The following is an 8,972-nucleotide window of genomic DNA, read 5'->3' as shown; positions in this document are numbered from 1 at the left end:
TGTTGTTCACTGTCTTTATGTATCTTGGAAATATTACTTAATTTAGAAGCTCATTGAGTTAGCATTATTTCATGAATATGTCATGAATATTATAAGACTATTCATTGAATGTTTGAGATGTATGTTGTTTTTATTTGTACTAAGGAAATTGAACTATTTCAGTGGCTTTGGTACTTATCCTGTTGACGGTGTGTTGTATTTTCTTTAACAATCATTGCTTCCATGTAAACTCTTTCACTGGTTGATCAACGATTCACTCATATGTATATTCTTGTGTGCCTTTTCTAGATTAGTACTATTACTTATCTTTAAAGGGTTCATTTTTCTCTTCCCTTTTGGTAGAAGGACCTTGATACTTTCCACAGTTGAACATTTCATAAGGCATACCCACTTGATGATATGAAAGTACTTGTGCATTACTCTCTTATACTGAACTTTGTAGCCAAGGAAAATCTATAAGAATACATAACAGCCAAGCTGATACTCTAGATGGGACTCCTATTTGAAAAAGTTTGAGGTCTGATTGGGATTTCACATTGGGGATTCCCCCTTGGTTGATAGATTTCTAGCCCCATCAACAGAATCCAAGAGGTCTCCCATAATTGCTTCTAAATTTAGTCAAAACCCCCACCTCTGCCTCAAGTGTAGGTGGCATAAGGATGCCTAGTCTTCGCTAAACCACTGGGGGATAAATGAGGTGATCATTATGGGAAACAAGGATAGTTTCAAAAATACTATTACCTCCAAATTCAAGGATAAATTGTGGGTTTAGAAGGAGATGGAGGGAAAAAGGAAGCTAAGATATTATATGTAGGTGATCAACCCCACCCTTTCTAACCATAATTATCTCTCTGTTTTGACCAACACTAAGAAGAAAATGAACATCACTAGGATAAGAACTAATTCTCATGAGCTTTGAAGTGAAGCCGGGTGGTGGACTACTCTCGAAACTCCACGGGAAAAAAGAATCTTCCATCTTTGTGATACTAAGAGGGTGGAAAATGAAAAACACTTCCTCTTAGATTGTCTAACCCTTACTCACACCTGCTCTCATTTTCCTAACATTTTCCACACCTCCAATCTTCTTGACATGTTAAGTCAACCCAACTGTAGTGATATTGGAGCGCTTCTTTGCCTTCTTTTTTATTGTAGAAATAAGATAGTGAAGAATCACAATTAGATTTTTATTTCTTCAGGTCTGATAGACTACATTGGTCTTAATGGATGTTAAGCATCATCATCATTAATATTGATATTAATAAATATAATTATAATAATTATTATTATATTATAATTATGATAATAATTATAATAATAATTTAAATAATTATAATAATAATTTATAATAATTATTATAATATTTTAATAACATGATAATATTATTGATACTTTTAGTAATATAATAAACCCAAGGTATTATAACCTAAAGGATTAATATTAGACAATACAATTAATATTATAAGTCAAGGGATTATAAAACATAATATATTATTACACTTGTTATGGGTTAATATTATAATATAAAGGATTGATAAACCAAAGGATTATTAATATTATCAACCCAAAGGGATTAATATTATACGCCAAAGATATTATTAATATCATAGACCCAAGGGATTAATAAACCCAAGAGATTCATATTAAACCTTAAAATCAATATTATAAACCATAGGATTAATATTAAACTCTAGGAATATAAACCCTAATATTGATAATATAAACCCAAGGGATTATCAATATTATAAACCTACGGGATTAATAAACCTAGGGGATTAATATTATAAACCTAAGCGATCAACAAATCGAAGGGATTATTAACACTATAAATGGAAGGGATTCATATTATAAACTAAAGGGATTATTAATATTATAAACCCAAGGGATAAATATTATAAACTGAAGGGATTAGAAAACCGAATGGATTGTTAATATTATAAATCCAAAAGATTAATATTATAAACCCAAGGGATTAATAAACCAAAGAGATGTTATTATTATAAACCAAGGGATTAATAAACCAAAGAGACTATTAATATTATAAACCTAAGGGATTATAAACCCATGGATTAATATTAAACCCTACAATTAATATTATAAGCCGAAGGGATATAAACCCTAGGATTAATATTATAAACCCTAATATTATTACATCAAACCTAAGATTAATATTAGAAAGCCTAAAATTATAAACGCTAATATATTATTATACATGTTAGGGATTAATATTATAAACCCAAGCAATTAATAATATTAAAAGATTATTAATATTATATATGAAACACATTAATAATATTATAGACTCAAGGGATTAATAAATCCAAGGGATTATAAACTACATGATTAATATTGTGAACCCTATGATTATAAATGTTAATATTATCAACCCTAATATAAATATTATAAACCTAAGGATTAATAAACTCAAGAGATTATTAATATTATAAACCCAAGTGTCCACGGGGAGGGGGGCAAGTAAATTGGTGATCAAATTAATGTGTATTATATGAAAATTGAGAGATCCAAGTTTCAAATCCCTCTATTTCCGACCCAATTTATGGAGAGGAGGATAGGTCGTAGACCCCAAGAGGTTTATTAATAGTTATGTGTCATGTGGGCTATTAAGTTCCTTCGAGATACCAAAAAAAAAAATATAAACCTAAGAGATTAATATTATAAGACTAAGGGAATAATAATATTATAAACTCAAGGGATTATTGATATTATAAACCCAAGGGATCATAAACCTTGATATTAATATTATAAACCCAAGAATTTATATTAAATCCTATAATTAATATTATAAACCCAAGGGATTAGAAATATTTTGATAATGATGGTAAGATTGATTAATATTATAAATCCTATGATTAATATTAAAAACACTAGGATTAATATTTTTTTTTTGTAATCTTGGTAGGGCATTTTCATTCATTTTTAGCAAAAGCAGGTTACAACCATATTCAAGGAGTTCAGTGGCCTCAACCTGCCCATTGGGAAACCAGGTCTGTTGGCCACCGAACAACATTATAAGCCATCCAGAAACAATAAAGTTTGAGTCTGTCTAACAATGCCTTATAAGATTGAATGTCTTGAAACCATCTACAAGCTAAATAATTGTAACATAAGAGTCTAAAAAACATATTTACCATAAAAAATTAAACAAAATTAAAACCAAATAGAGTCAAGCATATTTCTATTCATCAGAGGAATCCACTAGAGCTAGATCCTTCGCACTTGAACCCGGTAATTTAGACCGAGGAAGACACAGAATGTGTTTCTCAATGTGGCTAAGACAGACGTTCTGCTGCTGAATTTGGAACTAGATAAGTTGAAATTCCTTATGGATTTCTTGAAATCTAGGATTAGACTTCATAGAGGCAACTAGAGGGTCCTATATAGCCTTAGACACAATGTTCTTCATCAACCAATAGAGGTGAATGGTCTACTTGTATTGAGAAATGTGACCTCTAGAATGAAAATGGTCAGGGACCAAGCCTCTCCAATATTCCAATTGAAACTTTACTTTTGCAAACTGATTCAAGTTTGTTTCCCAATTTGAAATTAATTTTCGAGCCTGAGTTGGGGAAACTATATGATAGGAGAGGGTTGCACCTTGGATTAGTTGTGCAACTAATTTATGACCTCATCCCCACATATGGTGAGTCTGAACTTGTCCATTATCTCCTCGCTTCCTCACGTGCCATCTCTAACCCCAACCACCACTTCCTGAATAGCTTGAATCGGAGGAAGGGAAAACCATGATGCTTCTCGAAAAAATAGTGGATACGAAGAAAAACCTGAAACAAGATACATAAAAAATGAACTTGGAGCAACCTAACAACGTGGGGTCTCGAAAATTATAGTGACCGTGAGTACCTCATAAATTATAACAACATAGACACATTCAATAACTAACATTAGGTCTAAAATTGATAATTAACCTGAGAGTGTGATGGGCTTGCCACCCACAACATGGAACAACATACCCATGCTCGCTAAGCCCATTTAAGACCGAACACATAGGTGAAACAAGATGGGTCTACCAACCAAGGCAGAAAACAACATGCTCCAGCTGCCCAAGCTTGTTTCTCACTAGACATAAAAATAAGACAAGAGGAGCCCAACACAGGAAAATTCTGAATCCTCCACACTATCAGATACATCGAATGAAGTAAGAATCTAGTATAGATGAACATGCATGCAACATCCACATAACTCCATGCTAGAGAAATGTAGTAAATATCCATGCAAGATAATTAAATACCAAAGAGAACAGAGACAATCATATAGAAAGCATATAATATAGAGTAAAACACAATGGGATCTTTCCATATTTCGTGACATAGATTCCAATTTCTTGCAGGGACCATATTATAAATATTTCCCCATAAGATCTGTGGAACAATATAATAACTTGCAGAGAGAGGGTGATGGGGAGGGTTAAGATAAATAACATACTCGGTGGATGTGGACATGAGACTGGGGAAACCAACTACACTAGCATAACCAACCTGCAAAGCCTTCCTCTCAAACGACCATGAGCCAACCAGAAGCACTATACCAACGCCAAATATTGAAACAAGAAGCCAAACATTTGAGAATGAGCAGCAGCCAACCCTTAAAACTTATAAGGAGGTATCACTTTGGCATATGTCATCTTAATTATTTGATGGCATGTGTGCTACCACCCTCCCTTCAATACCAAACATGCGAGGGTTATGGATAATCTGCCCTCTCACCCTTACATCATTCAACTTACGCATGGATCGGATCGTGATGAGATCCATTTGTTGGCTTACAACCTGATCAGGGAGCACTAGGATTAATATTATAAACCCTAAGATTAGTATTATAAACCGTAATATTATAAATTAAAAACCCAATATTAAACCTTAAATTAAAAAATCTCTAATATTATAAACCTAATATTAGACGCTAATTTTGTAATATAACAATACATCATTGAATAAGATGATGTAATGTAACATTGCGACAATGATTGTTAAATTGATTGTTGTATTGAGACAATATTTGCCACAATGCGACATTGGATAATTTTTTGTGCCATTCCATTGTCACAAAATAAAAATCTAATAAAAAACCCCAAAATTATAAAATCCAATTTAATAAATCTTAAGATTAATATTATAAACCCTAATATTAAACTGCAATATTATAAATTATACACCCAATATCAAACCCTAATATTATTAGCCCAATATTAAAAGCCCTAAAATTATAAATCCTTATAGTAAACCCCAATTTTGTAATGCCAAAATGTGACATTGAATAAATTTCAATGTGATGCAACATTGCAACAATGATTGTCACATTGGGGCAATATTTATCGCAATGCGACGTTGAATAATTTTTGTACCATTCCAATGTCACAACATTAAAACTTAATAAAAAACCCTAACATTATAGAATCCAATATAATAAACTCTAGTATTATTATTATAAACCTTATGATTATAAATCCTAAATTTAATACATTAAACCCCATGATTACAAATCCTAGGAGTAACATTCTAAACTCAAGTATTAATATTGTTAACCTTAGCCATCCAATATAAGCCTCCATGGTCAATCATGGCCATCCACTATATTTCATTATAGGTCACTTACAAATAGGTCATGATTATCGAGGTAAGTATGGCTTACCATGGTAGTCATGTTGAATATAGTTGACCATGTCAACAATAATCAACCATAGTTAACATGTGTTAATGTATAGATTAATTTATAGTCAAAACATTATAAACATGTAGATTAATATATTATTAATGTGCCATTAATTATATTAAAATCTTATTAATGTTATTTAAATATTTTAATCATTTTATTAATTTAATTTTAATAGGTAATTTTATTTTTTATTAATTAAATTAAACTTTAAAATTGTAATTAAATCAGTAAAAATAGCGGATAAACTTTCAAAAAATAATGTCCTAAAAACTCAACCTTTACATTCTATGGTTCACCATGGTAGTCATGTTGATTATGATGGTCATATTGATTATCGTTCACCATCTCAACAATAGTCAACCATACTTAAGATTTGTTAATTTATAGATTAATTTATAGTTAAAACTTTAGAAATGTGTAGGCTAATATATTATCAATGTGTCATTAATACTATATTAATGTGAAAATTAATATATTATCAATCTATCATCAATGTGGATAGATTTTTGTACCATTCCAATGTCGTAGTGTTAAACCCTAATATAAAACCCTAACATTATAAAACCCAATATAATAAACCTTGAGATTAACATTATAAACCATAATATTAAACCCGAGTATTATAAATTATAATCTCAATATCAAACCCTAATATTATAAACCAATTATTACAATCTCTAATATTATAAAAACTAATATTAGACCCCCATTTTGTAATGTTGTAGTGCAGCGTTGAATAAATTGCAATCTAATGTAACATTGTGACAATGATTGTCAAATTAATTGTCCCATTTGTCATTTATTTTTGAACCATTCCAATGTAACAACATTAAGCCTTAATACAAAAATTTAAAGTTATAAAATCCAATATCATAAATAATAAAATTATTATTATAAACCATAATATTATAAACCCTAAATTTAATATAGTAAACTGTGAATTAAAATTAATTAATTAAATTAAAATTTAAACCCCTAATGAAACATAGTGGATACGCTTTCGATATGGCTTGGAAAAACAAGTAATTGGTTATAGGAAAAGTAATGGCTACATAATACTTTAGACAAATATTACTTTTGTGCACTATTAGGAGCGGAGCGAGTGTAAGCACTATTCCTTAAACCTAATCGATGCAGCAGAAACCTAATTGATGTTGCGTGGATGTGGTGTGGACGTGCACTCGATCTCCACGTTAAGTGGACGTGCACTCGATCTCCACGTTAGGGAGCGACACCAAATGAAGTGTCAACACAACCTATTACAAATATTTTTGTAATAAATTATATAGCCAACGACTTTTCATGAATTATCTTTTGATAAATTAAAGATGGGAGCATATTAAAGAAATTAAAAAAAAAAATTCACATACTTTTCTTATTAGTTATTGAATTATGTGCAAGATGAAGAATGTCCCTAGATTATCAAATCTAAACGATTCATAATTTAAAAATTTAAAATTCCTCAAATCCAATTTTAATATAGACCACAGTAAGTTTATATAAATTTATATTTATAATAAAAATATATTACTTAAAATTATATTAATTAAACCGACCAAATCTCCATTAAACCATTTACATTAATTTGAAAATTATTAAATTTATTATTAATTATTTTTAAATTTATTTCCAAATAATTAATATGATAAACAATTTATCATATTAAATATTTTTGAGTTGAATTTTATGAGAATTTAAAATATAAAAATTTACTCGCTATTAAAGAAATTCCCACAAAAAAAATTAAATCAATAAAATGTAGTAATTTTTTACTTAGTTAAATTTAATATGATGTTATGATAACTAGCTAAATTTAATATGATTTTCTAGTAACTAATTCGATTGCTTCCTATGTAGAAGGCTCACTCTCTTTTTATCATCATTTTATAGATTCCCTTGCTAATAAATGTATATTTGAAATGTTAAACGTTTCTATATGCTTGCACACTTGAATCGTCAAAATATATGAGATAATTACAAGTTTCGATATTCTCGCACACTTAAAACGTCAAAATACATCAGATAATTACAGGGATATTCATACTTAAATGCTATAGTTATGGTTGAATTAATAATAATAAAAACTATTATAAATTAATAAATATTGAATTATTATCGTTGTCCATCTGTTATCATAATAATGTCATTCCCTGACCTTATGATTAAATAATTTTACACCGCCCAGCACTAGAACTACGCGGTGGAAAAGTTCGGAAACAAAGTACTTTAAAATGAGGAATTATTTATTTATTGGATTCACGGGTTCCCTATGCGCGTGGAAATTTATGTCAAATGCTTACATTTTCCGTTGAAATCTCATTCCAACGTCGTTGTCACTGCTTTAACGCATTTTTTAACATACATATCCGGAGGGATTATTTTTAGTATATATGTGGAGAAAAAATATATAAAGACAATTTGTATAAAAAGTTCTTCTAATCCAATTATAATTTTTATTTTTACATTACTTTAATTTTTTTTTTAATTTTTTTAAATATTTCAGAATTTAATAAACATAATTAAATCGAAATGTATCAAATCAACATAAAACTACCCAGAATACATAAAACTGATTAGCCTACGTAAACGTTTATGCTTTTTGTCTTTTGTCTAAATCTTGCTGTGATCTCTTTTAAATCTATAAAAATACCTTGACATTATGTTTGAGAATATGTGCTCAACCATATGATAGAAATTATGCGAGTGTTAAATGCAGCAACCATGACATTATGTTTGAGAATATGTGCTCAACCATATGATAGAAATTATGCGAGTGTTAAATGCAGCAACCATATAATAGAAGTTATGTCAGGATTAAATGCAGTTTATCCCATTGTGAATGTGAAATTTCAATAAATTTTAATTAAGTAAGATTTATAAATTTTTTATAAAATAAATAAGGTCTTATAGCTAGAGTTTTTTCTAGCTTAGTTTAATTATTGAATTTCGAAATGTATGAACGAATTACTACATTTGAACAAGGGTTACTTTGCTTGTAATAATTGAAAAAACTTATTATATCTGTCTAGCATTTGAATTTTTTTGGTTGACTATTAGTTGTCTTTGACCAAAAAAAATATTGCTACTCTTTTATAGTTTAACATTAGTAATTAAATTCTATTAAATTTTATTATATATAAATTTATTTATTTAAAATCTAATTTGTTCTATTCAACCAACTATATTAGCAAGTATAACTATTCTCTTTTACTGTAGTTGAATTTGAGAAAAAATTACGAAAATTCATCTTAGTCAAGGAAAAATATATAAGAATTCGATAACAT

This window comes from Pinus tabuliformis, chromosome 1_1 (assembly GCF_031772625.1).
Source record: "Pinus tabuliformis cultivar Carrire ecotype Pingquan chromosome 1_1, CPIR1, whole genome shotgun sequence".
In the NCBI taxonomy this organism is placed as follows: domain Eukaryota; kingdom Viridiplantae; phylum Streptophyta; class Pinopsida; order Pinales; family Pinaceae; genus Pinus; species Pinus tabuliformis.
This window is presented reverse-complemented; position numbering follows the sequence as displayed.